The sequence below is a fragment of the Corvus moneduloides genome, chromosome 11 (assembly GCF_009650955.1).
Source record: "Corvus moneduloides isolate bCorMon1 chromosome 11, bCorMon1.pri, whole genome shotgun sequence".
Taxonomy (NCBI): domain Eukaryota; kingdom Metazoa; phylum Chordata; class Aves; order Passeriformes; family Corvidae; genus Corvus; species Corvus moneduloides.
Genome location: NC_045486.1, coordinates 15,892,190 through 15,913,484, shown reverse-complemented (window position 1 = coordinate 15,913,484; position 21,295 = coordinate 15,892,190).

Below are 21,295 nucleotides of genomic sequence, written 5' to 3'. Positions count from 1 at the left end.
AAAACACTTAAAAGAAAGTAAGGGAGAGGTGCTTTAAGACAAGCCAACACCATCTCCAAGCTACAGAGAACCTCAGATGAATGGAGTTCTATCTCTGCATACACTTAACTATCTCAGTTGGTCCTAAGATAAACAGCATGAAGAATAAATAACTTTATGGCAAGAGCTCAAACAGGACAAGACAGTCAAACTGCTTCCCTCTCCAACCCTGCTAATTCTGTTTCAGGCTGCCTCCAACCACAAGTCCCTTCTTCTGAAGGTGATTTTGGGGGAGTGAAAGAATGTAGGTGGAACAGGAGTTCTGAGAGAAAAGAGGAGTCACAGGCCTCATGGGATGTCTCTTGGAGATGGCTCATTAATCATGGACCACTTTAAATTCTTTCTGTCTCAACTCCTTTCTTTTGGTAAAATATATTGATGGAACAAGCTTTTACAGCAGTGCAGCAGGAAGAGAGCACATGCTGCAAGCCACTGATGTCAAATATAATCCATTGGAAGCAAGGCAGACTTCTCTTCATGGGGAAGAAAAGCTGGCCTAGCCCAGGCCAGGTGAGACTGGAAGAGGTCACATCCTGGCTGTAGAATAGGAAAGCAGACAAGGACTTCATGCAGGCCAGGACTGAGCAGTGAAATCAGTCAGAGGTCAGGAAAAGCAGTACCCATGAGCAGGGTGAGGGTGGTGTTCCCAGGACAGCCTGTTTTACAGCTTCCAAGCACAGATCCAGTGCACTTCTCTGCACAATACAACCTCACCTCCATTTCAGGCTCTTCTTCCTCTCTCACTCTCTGCCCACAGCACAAGGGGCAGCACTGCCTGTGAGCTGCCATGGGCAAGCAAGAGAAATAATCCGAGCATCTCCCCAGGCTGCTTGGTCTAAGCAAGGAACTGTCTTCTTTCAGGATTGAACAGGGGCTCCAGCTGTTCCCCAAGAATTAGGGGATGAGCTCTGGCCATGTCAGTTTGTCAATGGCCTCATCTTTCTCCTCATGCAGGACCTCTCACTTCTTATACTCTCTCTAGTCAGCAGCAAGGCAGAACATGAGGAGGTGGATTCAGCCCCCAAAAGCCAAAGCTGAGGGCAAGCACTGTGGGCCAAGGGAGAACATGTCCCCAGCACAGTTAAATGCTGAAGACCAGGTGATGGGAACCTGCCAGGAAAAGGCTTCTGCTCCTTTCCCCCTCAGAGAGCAATAGTGATAGCCTGATTTGACTGCAGGAAGCTCCTGCTTAAAATAGCTATTCCATAGCTGCCACAAAGTATTTTCTTTATAAAATATCGGGCGGAAGTAGATGGTAGCAAAATTGAGGGGAGAAAGAAGAAACCTCACAAAATACTTAAAGGCTCTGACCAGTCTCCAGTGAGAGGGAACACTCTATGTTACTAAATCAAGTTCAGTCTGCCAATATTTTTGGTGTTCTGGTTCTTTAAATGGATAAATTGTGAAAATTTGTAATCATAGAGCAGTGATTTAAGAGACAGAGTTACAGAGACTCTCCCAACCCAGTCAGACATCTGTGTGGTCTAGAGCAGAAAACTTTGCTGGGAAAAGGCAGAGGTTTCTGGCCAGGCTGTGGGGCTCAGCAACACCCCCCCCAAGCCAAGGGGAGCACAGCACAGCTGTGGCTGTCGGGATGGCTTTGTTTCCTACCCATGCTCAGAGCGTGCGTTGAGATGAGAGATGTTTATTAATATCATCATATGAAATAAATTGTATGAACTTATTAAGACAAACTGGAGTCCACTCCTGACATGGTCTTTAATTCTGAAACCAATATTTATCTCTGTGTGACAGAAAAGGAAAGATTGGTGGACTGCAATAAAAAACAAACGAAGGTTCAGGACAAATTCCATTTCCCTGTAGACCAGTTACAGTGAAGATACCAAGAGCCTGGTGAGTATGCAAGGAAAAATGGAGAAAAGTGACAGACATAACACAGGAAGTTCGGAGCATCCCATCCTGTTCTCAGCTACTCCAAAGGAGAGGAAACAAACTGTTTTGCACATCCTGCTGTGTTACACTGTTGACAGAGCCCCTCTTACTTGCTTTAACAACAAGCCACTGTATCACCAATCCCTCCTAATCTGTCCATGCCCTCTCTCAGGATGGGCCACCTGGGAAGATTGTCAGAAGTAAAAGCAGAAATGGACAAGATACATTTGCAACCTTTTGCCTTGTGAACCCTCCTGCCTCAGGGAGCAGCAAGAGTTTTGCCTTTTGGCTTCAGAAGCATGTGGGTTTAATACAGATAGCAGCTAAGTAGGCAGGGACACATTCCCAAATTGTTAAAGTTTTTTTCAGGTTTTTTGCAATGAGCTCCAGGACAGCTCCTGCACAGTGGCAGCAGCAGTTCTGGCAATGGCAATGTCATTTAAGGCACACATTATTGCAGGCTGGCAGGGAGAGAACAGTACCAGTGGGAAGTCAGGCCTAGAGAGATGGGAAGCCTTTAGACTTGTGGCAGTCTCAGGCCGGGAACACTATGTCTCTCAAGATGCACTTGAAACCATTGAGTACAGGGCTGAAGGAAGCAGACAAGGGACATAAGCAAGAATGAGGTGAGAGTCTACTCAAACTCTGCCATGACTCCCCAGACGTCTGTATTTTTGGCCTGTCAGTGTGTCTGCAATGAGGACAGAAGCAAAGAAAAGTCCTTTCCCATCATTTAAGTTCATCTGTCCACTCAGCCTGGGTCCCAGGCCAGATGTGGCCAGGTTTGCAGACCCCATGTGAACGGGTCAGTCACCATGGAGCAAAGGGAGGCTCATGCCTACAGCTGACAGTCACAGTCCATAACCAACTGACTCATGTGCTCCTGTTCCATAATACAACCGGTCTGCTCCACATCATGTGGAAAATCTGGGGATGACTGGGCAAAGCCTTCACACACCGAGTGACTCACACGCACACACCGCCTGTGCTGCTCTGAATTTTCTCAAGCCCTCATATCCTCGGAAACTGGTGAAAAGGCTTGTTCCAAACGTTCAAGAGACAAGGTTGAAACATGCTAGTGCAAATCTGGCCTACACAATGGATCCATTACATTCAACAGGAGTCTTTTCTCTGGCTTCAGCAAGCTGATTATCAAGCCAAAGTTTAGGAAAAGGGAGAGATCATCACCAACTTCTTGAATTCATAGAGTTTAGAGCTGCTTTGATCTATCCATGCTCCCTGATGCTAAAAAGGACAGGACAGCAGCCATAAAACACATTTATGTTTTCAGGAAAGTGCAGCATGTCACACAATCACAACTATTGAGTGTTTAAAAGGCCACTTAAGCAGTGTGGTAGTGGGTTAAATCATGTAACAAAACAAACCCTTCCTGGAGTTTGCTGGTGCTCAGCACAGTCTTGGAAACTGCCTCCAGCACCTGAGACAGGTGGGAAAGCACATCCATGTAACACAGCTGTTCACAGTACCCATGCCAAGGGCTGTGTGTCCTTCCAGCTCCTGTTTGTCCCCTGTGTGACTCAAGGCAGCTACATACTCTTCACCTAACCCAATGGCACCAGGGCTGCACTCACAGGGCTGCCTGTACTCCCCCTCCCTGCTCTGGCCAACATGCCACCAGTGGCGCAGGACAGACCTCAGTGCAGCACTGAAAAGGAGCTGGAAGTAGCCAGACACACAAAGGCTTGACCTTTTCCTCTTATTTGATTGCCATTTTTTCCAGGAACTTGTTAAAACTGCAAATAAAAGTTTCATTCAAATGGATTTTTGTGCCAAAATGAGACTGGGGGGGTGGGGGGGCAAAAAATATAAAAGCTCTTCTTCATAAAAAAAAAGGAAACATATGTCCAAGACTTTAAACTTGTTTTTACAACTACTTACAGAACAGGAAATTCATTAAATCTGATCCTTTCACACAAAGGTCTCAATTTCAACAAAATTTTCTAATGAAAACACTTTCATGGAAATATTTGTGGCCAACTTGCATTTTATTCTATTCCTAGGACATGCACCTTATGGGTCTGGAAACAAGATCATAACTGTAAAGGGAGCAGGCAAATTTTTCACTTCAGTGAGCAACAGTTTTGCTTAAGGACCTTCCACTCAACAATTGGAAACGGTCTAATTCACATTTTATTTCTGGTGGCAAAGATATCTAAAACTTCATGGGGAAAAAAACCTTGACTATACCTCTGCCTTCCCAGCTTCAGAACAGAGTTTAGGCACGATTTCACCACTCAAACAAACCCCAGTCCTGTCAATATCCAGTCTCTGGAGTTATTAGCCATTCCCTGTTGCTACGGGCCTTCTTTGCAAGTGAGACTGGTTAACCAACAGCTGCAGGTCTCTTTCCTCTTCAACACCCTCGCAACTTCTTTGTCCTCACCAGCATCTGAAGGAGCCAGCACATACACAGACATCATGATCAAATTCATGTCAGGCAAGAAGGACAAAGTCACAGGCGCAAGAAGGACAAAGTCACAGGCACAAGAAGATGGGATTATCTGCTTGGCTGCTGCTTGCTCTGTAGAAGTTACGAAGTCCGGGAGAGTAAAATTTCTACTGAACTTGCATTTTCTGTGATGTAACTCTCTTAAATGATTTAGAGGAGGAAAAAATCCAGAACTGCAGACCTGCTGCTGACAAAATGCCGTGTAAACCGTGCCACTTGTGACTAGGCCTGTCACAGTCCACTAACATACTGAGGACTGGAGGCTCTTGTTCAGCAAATAGATCAAGCACGTGCCTGTTTCAACAGGGGTAATGCCCCTCAGGGAAGCTCTGAGACCCAACTCTTCCTTTGCCTGGTCACCTGCCCAGGAACTTCACCTTCTCGGCATTCCAGGTGTCTCAGAAACAGAACAGAATGCTTCTCTCTCAAGAGGCACCAGCAAAAAATAGGGCAAGGCAAGCACCCAGCCAAGGAGCCAAGATGCATCCCAAGAGGCTCAGGGGAAACTGAGCTGCTCCACCTCTTCCCTCCTGGCTGCGTCTGCCACACCTGGCACAGGGCTGTGTCCAAGCAGGAGCTGTAGACAAGTCACACTCCTGCTGTTAACAGCTCAGTAGGATGGAAAGAGTTCAAAATAATCAGTCAGCACTCGTGTGCAAGCTATTCTTGGGTACCAGATTGCTGTTGCTTCAATTCTCCATTTCCACACTGCATCCCAGGCTCAGAACTTGGTGAAGCTCAGTTCCACTCAGGATGCACAGCCTGGATTGCATCTGTACTGGATGCAGAGGGCTTGGTCATTGCTGAGTTTTCCAGGTCAGGGATGGAGAATGAGTTTTCTGACCCACCTCTCACCAGAAACCCTGGCACCCCCAGGATTTCTTTTGACATTTCCTCCCTTTGCTCTCTGCTTCAGGACAGCAGGACCCTGAAACCTTGCCCTAAAGGCAAGCAAGTGCTTTGTGCCATCCTTGTTCTTCCTTTCCTCATGTCCTGTTAGATCTAACTGGAAAAAAGGGGTTGGGGACCTCCTTTTCTAAGGATGAAGCAAAGCATTCAACTGAAATGGCAGAGTGAACAAGAGTCTTGAGGAGACCAAAGGGACAAGTATTCCCATTCAACTAAACTGGAGTGACAATCAAGGGGACCTCCAGTTTCCCTTTAATGGGACACAGCCTTGTGAACTCAGTGATGGTACCATACAGCTAAAAAAGGCTTGTTCAAATGCTGCAAAAATTATTCTTGAATTCACTGAAAAATTCCAAAAGTCCAGAAATCTTGATACAAAATAAAAACTAAAATATGGTGAAAAAATCCATTCATATTCTTCTCCTTCAGGTGTTTTTCTGAATCTTAGAGAGGATAAAATACTAGGGAAAAAATTGAAATGTATCCACACAATTACTAATCCATGGATTTCTCAGCTGCTCAGTCTAAAACTTGCACAGCCACACTTTCTAGGAACACACATCAGAACTTAAAGCAGCAAGAGCTTAACACAATCCAAAGTGCAAACCGCATGCAAGATCCATTTGTAAAACTAATCTATTCTAGAAATTTTTGCCAGGGCTGTAATTGTCATGGAGTTGTGTAGACACATGTTTGTTTTAAATACATTAGCAGGCAAAAGGCATAGGAACACATTCTGCAATGGGGAAGGAAGGGGATCATTTGCCCAGGTAGTAATTGTTTTGTTCACTGATAAATATTCTCAAGGCAAAAATAATTTTTTTTTTTCTACTAGAAAGAGAGAAGGAGCTGCTGCAGCACAGTGTGACTGAGCTGACCAAGAAACCAGATCTGCTCTGAGTGAGTCCCACAGAACAGGCTCTCAGAAAAACAGGAAGCTTCCACATTTGAACTTTTGGAAACTCTCATGTCTTTAGCAGTAGGGATACACCAGCAAACACACAGGCCATGATGTCATTCCTCCAGAGCTGGTCCCCCAGGTCCCTGCAGTATTTATCCCAGCAGACAGCCCCACATCCCTGACAACTGAAGTCCTTCCACAGCTCATAAATCCTCCAAGCACCTTGGTCCTGCCCCAGGTGTAGGCTGAGCGTGGCAGGGTGGTGACTGTGCTTTGGGTGTGCTTTGGGAAGAGCGTGGTAACATCAGGCTGGCGCTGACCCAGCTGCCAAGTCACCAGGACAGCTCCCTGCCAATGCTAGCCCTGAGGACTCATTTCCCCACCAACTACTTCTGCAATGCTTGGGCTCCTCACTGTTTACCTTAAGCCCCAGCCATTTCTGTTAATCCAGAGAAGGCGTGGAAGACTACTTCAAATATCATGTTCATCAGCACAGGCTTGGCAACAGCTTCTCTTCAACTCCCTGCCTGGCACAAGCCTCCTCTTATCTGTGGTACCCTGGCAAACAAGGCTCTGCTGGCTCTCCCAGGCTGGCCTTTGCCTCCACCACCTACCTCTGTTTATGTTACTTTCCCAACACACTTGCAAATATGATAAAGGTTAATCTGGTACAAAAGGTAAATAGGGTTACACAAAGCTGGATTTAGCAATTTAGTTTTATTGGCCACTAAGGCAGGCAATTCTTCGATGCAGGTAATGAGGAGATAGTCAAGCCAGATAAAGGATCCCTGCAATATAAACATCCTCCCAAAAGCCTGCTCCCTGCTTGCATAAGCACTGTAATCATGAAAGCAATTCTTAATGGAGCCACTTGGCAGAGGCCCTGGCACAGCAAGCTGTGAGCCTCTCCCCAGCTCATGGACCAGCTCCAAGAGCCTGTTACTACAGCCCGCAGCAGGCAGGAGGAGGGGCAGGAGGGGGCCGAGACAAAGCTGGCTCCAGTCTGCAACCAGTGGCACTGGGGCAGGGCCAGGTCTCCTCTAACATGTCACCTGTATGGTTTGGAGCAGGCCAGTTATGGCCCTGTGCTCAGCTCTGCATCTGTAGATCGAAATGGATGATTTCCCCTTTGTGCCCCATCTTTTATAGGTAAACCCTTGCAATGAATGCTGTTCCTTACATACAGATAAGGGCTTCTGGCTGGAAGTGTTATTGTCACTCAGAAACATGCAGTATTATTTCTGTGAATAGGTGACTAATTCTTCCTGACCTTTCCATATCTGTCCTTTACCTTAGAGAAGGAAAACCAAAACAAACCAAGATCTGTGTTTCCTGGCATCCTGCTCTCTTTCACCTCTCTGCACCAAAACCTATGACAATCCACAAAGCTGAACAGGAAACCTTTTGCACGTCACATCTTATGCTGCTTGGCTTTGTTTTCTCCTTGGCTATCAAATTAAGGATGTCCCCCAAGGAGCACAGAAGTGCCAGACCTGCCTTTTCTCTCAGCAGAGATCACCAGTGTCTCACACTTTCCTCCTGCACAGCTTCCCGAGAGGTGATGGCTTGGGCACTGCTCAGCAGGACACCACCTTCAGTGGGCTCACTCTGCTGCTCAGCTCTGCCTTCCTGGCAGTGCCACAACAAACACACTGCAGGCAGGGGGAAGATTTAGGAGAGTCTCTGTCCCAACATCTTCCATGAGAAGTAAAAAAGAAAGTGAAGCTTACTTCACCCCAAAAGTCCCAAACTGCAGGACAGGTTTAACAGTCACTTGCTCCCCATGACGTGGTTTCTCACCCAGGCAAAAGGGGCCTCATGCCCACAGCAAACAGGGCACATTTGCCAGCTGCAGCACTGAATCAGGACCTAGGCATCCACTCAGATATCCATTATGCTCATTTCCAGTGCCATACATTAAGAATTTCTCCTTGCCTGAACTCATTCAGATTTCAGCACGCATCCTCATCACATTGACGTAGGAATTTTCCCTGTCCTACACCCTCTACATTACAGTTGACCAGTTACCATATTAGGAATAACTATTGGGAAGTATTAGTCTAGAACCAGCGAGTTTTGGTCTAACAGACTAGATAGACTCAAAGGTTTAGCCTAATGGACTAGAGCTCATTTTCTAGTCTACAGCTTGCCACTGGCAAACTTCAGCTGGGTGACCGCCCTTTGAATGCCTTTTCTGCCCTCTGTGAAACTCAGATGTACTTCTGCAAAGTGCTCCAGGACCTATGAATAGAAAGTGCTGCATAGCAGTTTGGGGTCGTTATGCAGAGCAGGACCCACAGTGCTCTGCATAACTGACCATTCACCAGCTGTACCAGAGAGTCCCGTAGTGATACATTGGCCAACTAGGAATTATCTCCAGCTGGCAGGCAGAATGCATTTAGACTGACAGTGCTTCTAGACTTTAAGGGTTTTTTCAATAGTCAGGTTAACACTGACCTTTTGCAGAAGTATAAAACATACCTGTAAGGATTATGGACCTTTTCTGAAGCTCGATCTCAAGCCTCCTGAAGGTAATACACCTGTTCGCATCAACATTAATAAACTATCCAGCAAGAGCAGCTGAATCCAGTAGCCCCACTGGCACAATAAAGACAACTCTCTGCAAATATAGGACTGGGACCGAAGGAAGGCTGCAATTTTATTTTCCATTTCTGCCAAAAAAACTCACTATCTCCATTAGCATCCATGTCCAAGCTAGGACACCAGGAAGGCAGTTGTTTCAATTTACATACTGCAAGGATTTATTAGATGAGGTGATCACACAGGTATCCTCATGGCACAAAACCTACTCAAATGTCCTTGTTTTCCTCATTCCCTGTTTTGCAACGCACCTTCAAATGACCCCATGTCACAGGCTGTGAACAAGCAGTTCTTTCTTCACTGAAGATAAGAGAAAGGCTGCCTGGCTGCCAGCACCTTGAGCTTTGGTTTGGGTCTTCTTTGCTTTATTTTGGAACCAGCCATTTGGCTTCAGTATCTTGATACATGCTAAAGTGGAGTTACTAAAGACAGGCAATTTCAGTTTTGGGTTTTGAGACAAATCTGTGATTCTTCTATACTTAATCAGCATTTTAAAATACAGCTTTCTTTCCTATTCCTTATACCTGGAAATTCTTTGATGACCTATGAGCTTGCCTTACCCAACTTTTCAACTTCAAGTCTTATTACTCACCACCTTTGACTACAGAAAACACAACCCTGGCTGAAGTTACACTCATTTTACAGTTTCAGGACCAGAGATGGTTTAGACTGAGTCTCCACAGGCATTTAGGAAGCAATGTTAACATTTTGGGGGTTTTTTTTAATCAAATGATCTGTTTCTCTAGGTGGTATAAAATAATACTTGACATAAGAAAAACCTTATCATGTGTTACTTAACTGAGTGAGCAAAGGAGCAGCGCAGGCATTCTTGTGAGAGATCAAATAACAAGTGTTCTTCTGCTGATAATAAAGGCTAACTTAAGCCACCACAACTAATTCAGAGTGCAGGCTTGACACTTGTTTATCTGGACAAACAATTATGAAATGTTCTTTTGTCCCTGTGAGTACTGCGTAGGCAAGTGTCATTACTTTCTGGGTTACTTTAAAGGGCCACTGCTTAGGTACCTATTCACTGCTCAGGAAATAAGAGATGCCTTGAGCAGACTGACCAAGCCCAAGGACCCTTCTGTCTCCCTTGATGGGACCGACTCCAATCTGACCCAGTTGTAGGTTTGGGGTGTGATTTCCCAGAAGTGGCAGGGTATAGCAAGTAAATAATGTTTTCCCGAGGCATTTAGATCCCTAATGGCAAATTGTGATCAGGTACACAGAAACCCTGAGTGGATTTTAAAAACAAACTTGGGAGTCTAAACAATTTAAACACTTCAGTAATTTTTATGTGTATTTCTGAACTGGGACTTTACAACAATCTGTAGTTTTTGTCATTTAGAAATTACTGGTAACAACAGACCACCATGTAACATTCTAGACCAGCTGTACACAGATGCAATGGCCCCCTCAGCATCTAGCCTGGTGCAAATGATTGTGTCCCCTTTTCTGGGAAGGGGAAAACGTGCTTTCAAGACCCCCACCCCAGGCATCAAACTGAACTGTGTGACTGCAGTCATGGAGCCAAGGGCAAAGGCTCCCAGGCAGCAAAAGCCCAGCACATTTCCCTGCTGTTTCAAGCTGAAGGTGCCCTATATGCACAATTGCATGGCCCAGGGTGGCTCGGCTCCGGTCACAATCTCTGCTGAGCTTCTCAGAAGGAACAAGTTCCCAGGGTAATGCCTTAACAGGGACAAGGAAAGAAAAATCCAAAGCCAGCACAAAACGGCATCTTACCAGTTTTTCTGGGAAGCCAGAGCAGAGAAGCCATGTTGTTACATCCTTCATGATGTGGTTGTGGGAATACTATTACTTACACCCCACATCTCCTACAGTGCCCTCCCATAGAGATCTCTCTTTCAGTCACTGATGAGATAAGGAAGCATTTGAAATTTATTTTGTAAATGAGAACTTGTATATTTAAATCAACAGAGCTGGTCAAATACAGCAGTGACTTACAAAACCCCTGCAATACTTGTGCATGGAAAAACCTTATCTGACTGTTCCCGTGCTGCTAACTCATATCCTTGCTCCCAAACAAAACACTCCTGGCTGACATTGTGCACTTCACCTTTTTCTAACACAAAAGGAGAAAAGAGACCTGCTAATGAGGAGATTCAAGAGCACAGGCTTTGCCAGAAAACAAGGCTGATTAAAGCTCTCAGAGAAGCACCAGGACAACAAGTATCACAGACGGCTTCAGCCACAACCTCTAAAACTGCTAATTGCCAGCAGATGACAAGGATACCAAGGGCTTACCAAGGATTCCAAAAACAATTTTACAAATTCACAGGAAAGCCTATTGGAAACTATTAAGCACAGGACACATCTCCACTGGAGAGCACATCCCAGAAGGAAGCATCACCAATTCTCTTGGTTTATGCTCTGTGGCCACTGTCAAGAGCCAGTACCCAGCCAATGTATCTGTGCCAGGTTAATGTACCCACAAACAAATTTCTTGATACTATCAACCAGGCATTAAATGTATTTTTTAAGGTTTATGCCAGTTCACAGCAACTCAGAAATCAACTTTATACCTTTTTACCCTTTTGTGTGTGTGTGTCTGTTTTGCACGGTGGGAAAAATTAACAAGGTCAAGTTAAGCCAAATTTAAGGGCACCTCCATATCAAACCAAAATATCTATGGAGATACTTCTCCCAAGGCAGGCAATTTATTGTAGCTGTTCTTACCATTAGCAAAGTGGAAGGTGATGAAGAAATGCCCTTCACTTTAGATACACATCTCACCATAAATAGACTGCCTAACTAAACCACTTGTTTTTAAAGAGGAACTAGAGAGATTTGGCTTGTTCATAAAAACAAACCAGCCACAATTAGAGTTCTGAGACTCAGTATTGTCAGGACAACCTGCCAGCTTTTCCCACCAAGCTCAGCTCCTTGTACAGCAGGTGGCCCCAGCAGTGGCTGCTTCAGCACTGCTGGTAGTTGCAACCACCACTGAGACCTCACCCAGGGCCAGTGGACTTGGCCAGGCAACATCCCTCTCTTTATTGCTGAACAGTGCAGCTGCATAATCATGGTGATCCATTAAAATAATAAACTCCACATCATAAAAATGTTAAGCACTCACTCTAAGCTGGTAGAAGTACAATAGCTTCTTTCCCTGTTAAATGACATCCTGATAAAGATTTATGTCACGTACAACATTTTCAGGAGCACAACACTATTCAAGGTGACTGTCCTGCAGGTTTTTGATCACCATAATCTTATTTTTGAGCAGGCAGTGCTGGTACAGATTGAGAAACAAGCAATAAGGCCTTATCACATAAATTAGCTCCCTTCAAGGCAGCACTACTGTTGATAAGATGTCTCATGATAGCGTGTCATGCAGAGGGACGAGAAAAGCAAGTGACTACGTGGAACCCAGAGTGTAAGAGGGAGCAGGGCCCAGCTCCAAGAGCTGCCATGGATCTGTGAACTGCTGGAAAAGGCTCTACCTGGGGAAACCAGATAGCTCACATGAGCCACTGGGACATGAAAGCTCCACACAGAGTGGCAATTTCATCTTTTCAGCTGAGGCCATCTCCCAGCAGGGAGATGAAATAGGGCACCACAAGGAAGAACAGAGGGCAAAACCAACGCAGTTGGAGATAAAGCCTCTAATCACAACAGGAACACCCACCCAACAACGCAAAACCATACAGCTGTACTGCTATAGCAAGCCTGCTTTGCTGATCTTTCACGTCTACAGCTCAGTCCTTTCTGCTGAGCCCATGAAGTCAAAGTTCAGCTTCACATTTCCCTCCACTGGCTGCTTTCTGATGGCTGAGGCTCATTAGGCAAATGAGCATGTGCCAGCTGCACTGCTGCTACACAACTGGCTGGGCCCCAAAATTGCAAGGTAGAGGCACCAAGAAACTGACAGGACCTCACAGGCTATAAACCAAAATATCTTGTACTTGAGTGCAGACTGATGTCCTCTCTTGTAAGGGAGAGCTGAAGATTCACAGAAATATGCTGATGATGCACAGAAATAGCCTTGTCATCACACCCACCTTCATGAATGTCCTTTCATACCAGGGAGCCAGAGGCCACACTTTGAGGCTTTTTGGTAGCCCAGGCCACCGATGGAAACCCAAGAGCCCGGGCCATGATGGGCACACACGCTCAGCCCCACTGCCCACATGGCTGGTGGCCTGTAATGCAGTGGCAGGAAGGGTGCTTGTGCTTCCCTGAACTGAAGCCTGTGGTCACTCTCCCTTCCCTCCTCCTTCTAAGCTTTATCTCATCTCTCTGCCCTGAGTTCCTGGCAGTGCCATGCTATGAACAGGATGAGCCATATCTTTTGCAACAGAACTGGCTCACCCTCCTCTCAGGGTCATTGGTCCCTTCACTCATCATATTATCGACATGACACACGTTTTTTTCGCCTTCCTGCTGTTTATTGCTGGGAATTGGTTTGATCAGGACCAGTGAATCATGAACCCAGCAATAAAAAAAAGTCACAAAGCCAAGAGGCTCAAATCTCACAGCACTTGTAGCTTTCCTGTGTGAAAGGAGACGTGAGTTTTAACCTCCCCTTGAAATGAAATTGCTGCTAACAGCCCATGCTGGAGGGCAGTGGGATCAGCAAAATACACCTGGAAGTCCAAGGTGCAGAGGTCTACAGCACTGCAACCTATCCTAGCTAACAATGTCGTAAGCAAGCTGTTAGAAGTGGAAACAGGAGGAATGGCCATTTTTTACCCACATTTCGAAACTGAATCAATATTTGATCCTTCACCTCTCCTCAAAAGACTAAGTGCAATATTCAGAAAGGATACACACTACACAACATGTTTGGAGGGGAAAAAACCCAAACCACAAACAAAACAAGAAACCGGCAAGAGCACCAAGCAAAGCAGTAGTAAATGTGGTAACAAACCCACCTCCCTCCTGCATCTCAGCCCAATAAAACTTTTGGTGTGACTTGTCACCACCGAGCTCTTTTTTAATTTGAGTGTTTTTACAGTTTCTGTTTACCTGGGACCACAGCTGGCTGCTGTATCAAACTGAAAGCCATCCTTGCAACATGCCTGAGAAGTTTTGCCTTTGGCATGATATAGCTGACATTAGATTTACTGCAGCTGCAGCAGCACAGAGTATAAATCTGCTTCTTGGTGGCTGCAGACTCTGCCCAGATCCCCTCAGACTGCAGGAAGTCTTACACTGGCCTGACAGTTCGTTTCAGCAGCCATTTCTCCAGGACATGGCATTAATATATCTTCATTGTTAGTCAAATACACACAGGCCAGGAAAGATCCTCTCCCATAAAATCACAAGCCCAAGTCAAAGATAGAAAAGGCTTTTGTGCCCATAGAAACTGCACTTTTGGGATGCCTAACCCACCCCAAAAGACTTTTAAAACATCAAAGGGCTAAGAGTAGAAAGCTCAGAAGAAGAGACTGCATTCTATAACCCGTTCTGTTGGCCGCCTCCAAGCACAATGCTTTTAACAAAGCAAAAGCAAACAGCAGAGCAATGGATTTCACTGCTGGTATTAACACTGAATGGAACTTTGCTTTCCTAATAGTTTGACAGGCGAATCCATGGCAAAGTGTGGCCACTGGCCAGCCCCAGTGGGGAGCACTGGGAAGCAGAACTTTCCCAACCCCTGCAGATATCATCTGCAGCCTGAGGCATCCAATTCGATTACCCTTATCTGAACCTGCATGCTATTTGTATCCAGAGTTGCTTGGATGCAGAAATCACGTTTATGACTTCCCATAATACTGGATTCCACTAAGCTCGAGGCTCTGAAGAGGCATTTCAGACACTTATTCCAAGCTCCTTAGCAATGTGAAGAAACATTTGTCAGCCTAAATCTCAGCACATTGACTTGATGTGATCCCTTTTCTGTGCAAACTTTTCTTGAATGAGACCATTTCTGATTCTCGGTCTTCCACCAGGACTATTAACTTTTTCTTGGAGCTGTAGCTGATGGAGCCATGTTGTTATGTAAAAGTAACAGCTATCACTGCTGCACAGAGGGTCACTTAACAAATGGACCCTGAAGTCTCAAACACCAGAATGGAAATGGAAAATTCTCTTCATTTATTCAAACTATTGTTTTCACAAAGGATATTCTAAGGGTGGAAAAGTGCTGACCTATGATTTGCCAGACACCTGAACCAGGCAGCACGTGAAAAGTCTGGAGAACAGGGAAAAGGCTAAAATCTAGAGCTCCAGCAGCCAACAGGATGAGGTCCGACGCCACAAAGATGGCACAAAGGCTGACCTCAAGTCCAAATTCAAATGGAAATTAATGGGAATTCAGGTTTCTTTAATGCGGGGATAGACACTCAGGAAGAGGTACAGCAGTTAACATCTCAACTACCACAGCAAATGAGTTATCTACATCTCGTAATATAGAGAAAAACAAATACCTGAAAAGCAAGAGATAGAGGTTAGCGACAACAGAATCAGACTTCTCAAGCATTGCTTTTACCAGACAAACACTGCACAAAACAGAGACTGTAAATTCATTTCCTGTGGATTGTCTCAGGTTAGACAGCACACCAGCATGGCTGTGGATTAAAACAAAAACAAAGCCCCTAAGTCTATCCACATCACCTCCCACATTTCTCCATTTCCGGGACTCTCATAGGCCAGCAAGCAGAGAACTCTTGCTAGACCCACTACTTTTAGCTCAGTGTTTTTGTAACCCTCTTCTTGAAAACAGTTGATTAAATATTGCTGTCATAAATTCAGCCTAGTAACAGCTGGGACAGATTTACAGGGGATGTGTTTTTTTTATGACTATCTATTATTCATGGTGTGTTAGCCCTTACAATGTGTTTAGCCAAGGAAAAAAAAGATAAGATATCCTCTGGTTGATTATTGACAGATTCTTGGCAGCTTGTGTCCCCAGGACTGCCTGGTCACAAATAAAATTAATCCAGCCTCTAGAAGCACTGATTCGATAACTTGGCTATGTCAGACTGGAAAATGATATGGACTGAAGAGGACAGGGGCAATCACTTGTAACAAACACTGTATTTTTGTCTCTTAACTCTCAGGCACAAGTTTGTCAGAGGGGCTAAGCTGTCAGCCCCAGGAGCGTGCAGTAAATGCTGCCCCAGAAACAGCCTGACCTGATTCCTTCCTCCTCAGGAAAGTAATGTCTGCTCTGAAGGTACCAGTGTCATGTGCAGGAGGATTTCAGGTGACAAGTGTGTATCCCAGGAGTTGTGTCAGGTGTCAGTTAATCACAAACATCCTTGCAGGACATGGACAAGGAGCCAATCTCCCCACAGCCCAGAGAACACCACTGCTAACACACACTGCTCTGGCTGCCCTGTCAGCTACATGGGCATGTTCACCTGAGCCATGAACAGTAGAGATCAGTGCCTGGCTGGTGTGATTTACACCACGCCAGACTTCAGGAGACACAGATATCAACGGCAAAGCCACTAGACAGAACAAACGTCAAGACTCAACTGCAGGCTGTTCAATATTTTGGTGTCCCCAGAAACATCAGAAGACCCTAAGACATGACACTGAACTGTGTTTCTGTTCAGCAGCTGAAACCCGCTTTCTTCCCAAGTTTTGTCTTGTGAGCTTCCCTAGTTTTGAACAGGAACAGCTTCCAAGGAACACGGGAAACTGCCAGTAGCATTCCTGACACCAGCTTATCTGGCCAGTACCATCCTGAAAAAAGAGGTGACACAGATGAGTTACATCCCCACTTCATTCACACACACAGAGTTGCCATCAAAGCACCATCCACAGGTTTTTACCTTGCCTCTATCCTACAGAGTTCAGATGTTGCTCAGGAATGACACCCCTGTTGCACTTTAAGCATCTACAAGGCCTGATCCCAAAACTACTGTATGCAGGGACTGTGTCTTTCAGAGGCTGAATTTCCCAAAAGAGGAAAGCTTGGGGAGAAATCTGCAGAAATGTGGTGTGTTGAGCAGAGACACCAACACCCACAGAAGACTGCCCTCAACCACCTTGAACGTGTTGTGAATTCTCTCCCAGGAGAGGTTCACCCCCCACTCTCACAATCAATGAAAACCCTGCTGAGCACATCCCAGTGTGGTCCTCTCACTGGAATTTGACTGTCCAGGTTCTTTGCACACCTCCATCTCCCCTCAGTTTGGTTTGCTGCAGTCGCCTCCAAGCCACCACTGCTCATGTGGGTGTATAAGCACCAGGACAAGCTTTACAGAAGTAATTTCTTTAAAATGAGGCATTTGTATTCTGCTCTGAGCTGAGGATCTCTGCCAGCAACACAAGCAACAGATTTTTTTCGGTCAGCTGGGCAGGCTCCTTCTGTTGGGAATTACAAGAGCTGATTTCAAGCTGGGTTTATTTCAATCTTGGTCAAGTCACTTCATCCCTCCAGAGCTTTTCTTTTCAGACTCACTTGTCTGCTGTTGACTATTAGATAAAGATGAACCTAGGCCAATTAAATAGCAGCTCTTTTAATTAGCTTTTTCTTCTCAGCAATCACGGGAAATACTGTTTGCTTGCACAGCAGATATAACAACATCCAAGGTGAATGTGTTTTATTATTGATCTTGCACAGTTCATCGTGCTCACAGTTCCCTCACTCAAAAATGGCAAGACAATCAGAGACTGGAGACAGCTTCTCAGCAGAGCCTCCCTTCTGGTTATAACCTGAAGTGTTGTTTTAACGCACTCATCATTTGTTTGCTCTGCCTGTTGGCTAAGTACCTGACCCCACCCCTCCCTATGACTTCTTCCTTTGGTTGACTCCATGCATGACTTGACTTCTAAACTGCAAGAGGTCACCTGACACACAGGTCAGTCAAACATTAACTCTGCAAGCACCCTGGTGTCACCAGGACACCAGCTGCTCATACATCCTGGCTCATGAGTCACCAAGGTAGGTCATCCCACCCAGCAACTCAGGTCCTGCCCTGCGAACTGCTCTCACTGCTCCATTAGCAGGAGCCATGTGCCTTTGGGAGAAAGAAAAGAGAAACTATCAGCTACCTGCTCATCACTCCAGTGAACACGTTCTAAGCAGACTCCTGCCACTAGTAGAGAAACTTGAATCCCCCCCTCCCTAAATATTTAACAACGACCCTGAAAGATTGGTTTCTGTTTGTATGTCTTTACCAGGCATTGGTGACCAAAGCCTGAACTTAAACAACAGATACCTTACTACAGTCAGCACTATTGTCATCATGAGGGCTGTGTGGCCTCCAGAGACACCCGCAGGATGCCCTGACCTCGGAGCAGTGCTTGAGCTCAGAAGACAGGAGTCTGCCCCTGCCCATGCCTGCCCGGGACAGCCAAACACACAGGCGAAAAGCTGGAGCCAGGGCAGTCCCAGAAAGCACAGCCCGACAGCCAGATCTGGGCAGAAGAGCTGCGACCGTCAACGAGCTGGTTACATGAAATAAAGCCCAGATTGTGCATGGGAGGGAGAGACTCATCATCCTCACTCCTGCTAAGACCTTCTGAAGGTGCTAATTGCTCTCTCTAGGAAACCACATTCCCCAAACTCCAGTTATTTCAAGACACGTGAGGTTCAGCTCTGTTTTATCTCTGCTTGCGATAGCAGGTGGGTGAAACTGCAGCAAGGAAAGGATAAAACCAGAGAAGGTCTTGTGTTGTGTGACGGAGGCAGTGACGCATATCAAACAGAAAACTTCAAAGGCTCTTATCCAGCTCAGAGCTGGGCGATGATGTGTCTCCTCAGAGAAAGCCGATATCCTTGAGAGACAAAGGGCCCCCTGAGAGCCAGGAACGCGCTGCGCCTCCCCGCCTGCCTTCATTAAAGCTTTGGGCCAGTTCCCAAAGAGCCGAGTCTCGGCTGAGGCTGCTGCCAGAGGGGTAGATAAGAGCACAGAAAAGCTGCATCTGCAAACCCCTTCCTGCCACTCCCCCTCCCCGGGCCTGCCTGTTGCACCAGCACATTAACCTTTTGTGCTTCCCATCCTTGGTTTCTTCTTCCCATATCTGTTTTCCACCATCACCACAACCCCCAGATACAGAGGCTGCACCAAAGCACAGCAGCTTCATTTCGGGCTTTGAACACCATTCAGAAAGCACCACTGTGCCAGTCTCAGCCTTGGTTTCATCCAGGACATGCAAACCCAACGAGCACAGCTTGGAGAGAAGGCACAGGTGGCCCCAGGGCAGGGCCAGCTTCAGGCAGAGACCTGTGAAATAATCACACAAGAGTCATGCTGCAAATTCAGACAGGAAGGAGGGAGATGTATCAGATCCCACCAGAGCCCTAGGGAGGACTTGGACAGGCATGCTGTTCTTACTCATCCTGTAATTCTTCTGAGAATTTCCTTTGCTTCCCATTGCACTATTATCACTGCCACATCTTCAAGTATCTTAACCTGTGTCTCAGAAAACCTTCCCTTTTATAATCACCAGGATTTTAAAATAATTTATCCATTTGTCTTTATCAATATCATGACCAAGGAGGTTTTGGAACTGTGATTTGGCCTGGAATGGGGACAGGGTAGCAAAGAGTCAATACAGTAAAAGATGAGAAAATAAACAACCACCTGTATCTTGCCCAGTGTTTCCATGGGAAACATACCAGTTTGTATTGCTGGACCCTTTGCAGCCCAGGGTAGTAAGGATACACACCAACGAAATTCTGGGTGACAAGTTTTGACCTTAAACTTGCATCAGCATGGGCAGATTACGAAAGAGGCAGCTATGACGTCTGCCCAGGTCACCCTTCCTCATCACCCTCTCACCAGGGAGCACTTCTCCCTCAGGCACACACAGAGGTGTCACGGAAGACCCAGCACTGCTGGCAGACAAAACAGAGGCACAACGTTTGGGCTCTGGCAAAGTCTCACGCAGATGTGGGGCATTCCCAACCCAGCCCACACCCCTGACACCCAGTGGCATCACACTTCAGCAACTTCAGGCTCTGCTCTCATCTGTGTCTGGAGACTTTCTTTCATTTGGAGGCAGCAGCTTGGTGAAAACTTGAGTGGCTTAAACTAAGTCTTGTGACAGAGACTGACAATGTTCTGATGCCTCATGGGACCATGTTGCTTGTGACCTCTGCTTTCCTACCTGAACCAGAGCTGCCAACAGACTCAGAGTGGTTCCCCATTGAGAGGATTTAAATGGAAAAGGGGCAGGGTTAGATATTAGGAAGAAATTCTTCCCTGTGAGGGTGGTGAGGGACAGGCACAGGTTGTCCAGAGAAGCTGTGGATGCCCCATCCCTGGAAGTGTCCAAGGCCAGGCTGGATGGGGCTCTGAGCAACCTGGGATAGTGGAAGGTGTCCCTGCCCATAGCAGGGCGTTGGAACAAGATGGTCTTTAAGGTGCCTTTCAACCTAAACCATTCTACAATTCTGTGATCTCCAAGCACAGCTACAGGAGGTGGCTTTCTCCTCTTCCTGCATTTTGGAAACAGTATTTCAAAGAAAGCTGCCTAAAGCAGCCAAACCAGCAAGCTCCCCTCATTAAAAGGGAACTGCAGCTCTACCAGATACAGCTGCCATAGCCCTGGCAAGCACTGCCTGCGGCCAGTGCCAGCACTAAGCTCCTGGTAGTTAACATTACTAGACAGGTCACACCTCTGATGCATTTTACAGCAGGCAGAGAAGGATAACTGCCCAAAGTCCAGGTGCTTTGGGATTTACAAGGAGTCACCCTAGAAAGCCAGGTTACTCTGGATGCTGAGTTTTACATGAAAAGGAGACCAGCTATTCTCTATGGGGTTATCTATGAGCCCTTTCCATTAATTGCTTCGTTAGTGTCTTGCAGAGAGAGTTCTGGGCACACGGGCAGTAAAACCTAAGAAATGCACCCTGCTGGCAGGTGGAATTGCTGGCCAGAATCTGCTCACTTTGCATTTGCTTCCAAACTTGAAGCTGTGCCCTAAAGAAACCACAAAGCAATCATTCTTCAAAGAGAACCTCAACAGGGGGACAGCATTGGTTTGGCTTTCCTTGTTGCTTTCCAGAGCCCCAGAAAAGAGAGGATATTATTTGTCTATGGAAATCTCATATGCAGAGTTACATCTGCAGAAGATAATAAAGAGAACATTGACGATAGAAAATCCAAGAAATAGCTCCGAGAACTGTGTGTTCATGGGAAAAACTACTTTTTTTTTTTTTTGTAAACACATTTAGGGAACATAAAAATGCAAAGAATCAGGTTACATTATGGATATGTGATTGCCCAGCTTATTTTACACACATGCAACCCTCAGCCTTTCAAGTTGCAGCTCAAATTCTGCAGTGGTCTCCAAAAAACTGAGAAACTTCCAAGTCTGAGGGAATCCTGGCTTTTGCTCTTGTGGCCAGCTGAGACCCTTGACAAGCTTTTCTGACCAGTTAATACAGCAGTTTAAAATTAACACGGAAGCAACTCAGTAATTTTGATGGAACCTGACAAGCTGGCACAAGAATAGATTGGCGAGTGGGTTTTTAAACTTTAAGTCTGAGGATTTCTTTGAATCCAAAATGAAAGCAAAAATGCCATGGTTGTAAAATCCCGTAAGATGTTTTG